The sequence below is a fragment of the Aegilops tauschii genome, chromosome 4 (genome assembly GCF_002575655.3).
Source record: "Aegilops tauschii subsp. strangulata cultivar AL8/78 chromosome 4, Aet v6.0, whole genome shotgun sequence".
NCBI classification, from domain to species: Eukaryota; Viridiplantae; Streptophyta; class Magnoliopsida; order Poales; family Poaceae; genus Aegilops; species Aegilops tauschii.
The window spans coordinates 10254866-10257314 of record NC_053038.3 but is presented as its reverse complement, the minus strand read 5'-3'; positions in this window follow the sequence as shown (position 1 = coordinate 10257314).

Below are 2449 nucleotides of genomic sequence, written 5' to 3'. Positions count from 1 at the left end.
GGGGTAAAAAATGGAATTAACTCTAAGTTTTATCTAAAGTCGAAGTATCACTACTTTGGTCAAACTTACGGAAAAAAGATACCAACATTCATAATATCAAGCCAACATTGTTATATTTATTTATAATACCAAGCCAATATTGATCAAACTTTGGTCAAACTTTATAGAGTTTAACTTGACACAAATCTAATACGTGGACTAAAAAGGACCGGAAATATGGTATTCTGCAATGTGCAGTCGCTCTAGTCGGCAATGCGTTGGTCCCGCCGCGAGGTTCCGGGTTTGACGACTTGGACATGGACGCGCACACGCGACGTTTAAACCAATAAGTTCGTGGAGGACTTTGACCCTGCCAATGGGCACTCTGCTGGTCGACATACACTCGTTTTCAGGAGGGTATGACTAGAGCAGAGGAACATTCGCATGCCCAGAGCACAACCAAACTGTGGTCCGGCCTTCCATGCGACCGAAAGCAGGGTATGACTACCAACGTTCTGATTCCTAATTACATTAGCAACAGAAACATCCTTTTCGCCAAAGAACCTTTTGACTTCCTTTACTCTATCATCACAGAAGGCGACTGGATTAACCTCACTACATTCATACAGTCCATCTCGGTATCCACCGGAAGAGTAGACTGTTAAATAGGTCTAGCATGGCATGTACACGTATTTTATACGTATGTAAATTGTATGTGGTGGTCATTATATATAGAAGGACGTGGAGAGGCTTTGCCCCATTGGAAATCGTAAACCTATTCTTCTAACTTGGTAACAAAGCCTTACCTAGCCGCCGCCGCCGCTCCTCCCTCGCCGCCGCCGCGATGTCAACCTCCACCACCTCCGCGCTCACCCTCACTGTTTCCACCCCAGTCATCGCTCCACCCTCGGCGTCAGCGCCCATCCCCGTCGTTCCACCCATCGCGGTTTCTCTAGATCGCAGCAACTTCATGCTGTGGAGGGCGCTCACCCTCCCCAACTTCGCCGGCGTACGCCTCCACGGTTTCCTTGATGGCTCGGCGAAGGCGCCGGCCCTGACCGTGACGACAGGCACCGGCGACGCCGCTCGGATCGTGTCCAACCCCGAGTACGAGCAGTGGTGGACCCTTGATCAGAAGGTCCTCGGGCATCTCCTCGGTTCGATGCACGTGGAGATCTCCGCGCAGTTGATCGGCTGCAAGACGGCTGCCGCTGCATGGGCTGCCATGCACACCATGTTCGCCGCGGAAAACAACGCCGTCGTGCGTAATCTTCGGCGCCAGATCCAGGCGCTGAAGAAGGGAGACAAGCCCGCCGCCAAGTACATGCAGAAGGTCAAGGCCCTCGCTGACGCCATGGCCGCCGCCGGCTCTCGTCTTCGCGATGACGAAATCATCGACTACATGCTGACCGTGCTCGGCTCGGCGTTCAACCCCATCGCCGCTTCAATGAACTTCGTGGGCGTGCCTATCACGTTTCCCACGCTTTACTCGAGTGTCCTTCACTACGAGGCTTTACAGCAGCAGCAATCGGATGTCGAGGATTGGCACTCCTCCGCCAACGCTGCGTCGCGGCCGGTCTACAACACCAACCCGGGCCGCGCGTATGACTCTGGACGCCCGAGTGGCGGTCGCCCTGCTGGCGGTTCCTTCCAGCAAGGGCCGGGTGGCTACAACCAAGGCCAGTGTGGAGGCGCCCCAGGCCGCAACAACAGAAACGGCAACGGTGGCGGCAATGGCTACAATGGTGGAGGAAAAGGGGGCGGTAATGGTCGCAACCGGCGCTGGCGCCCCAGGTGCCAAATCTGCAAAAACTGGGGGCATGAGGCGAACAACTGTCACAGCCGCTATGATCATGATCACCGCTTCGCCAACTCCGCGTCCTCCTCCTCCTCCTGGATCATGGACTCCGGAGCAACGGACCACCTGACGAGTGATCTCGAACGTCTACACTTCCACGAGCGCTATGGCGGGAAGGATCAAGTGCAAGTGGCTAATGTGCAGGTTTGTCTATTTCGCATATTGGTCATTCCACTTTAGCCGGTTCATCTCTTCGTTTAAGAAATGTTCTTCGTCTTCCACATATTAATCAACATCTCTTTCTGTTTATCGTCTTGTCACCGACAATGATGTTTTTGTGGAATTTCATCGTTTCTTTTTCCAGGTTAAGGACAAGGTCACAAAGAAAATCCTTCTTCATGGTAGAAGTCATGGCGGCCTCTACCCCATCCCACTTAGTCGCGCATCGTCTTCCTCCACTCGCCAAGCGTATCTCAGCGTCAAGATCACCCCGTCCCGATGGCGCCAGCGTCTCGTGTTGGGGAACGCAGTAATTTAAAAAAAATCCTACGATCACGCAAGATCGATCTAGGTGATGCATATCAACGAGCGGGGAGAGTGTGTCCTCGTAGACCGAAAGCAGAAGCGTTATATCAACGCGGTTGATGTAGTCGTACGTCTTCATGATCCGAC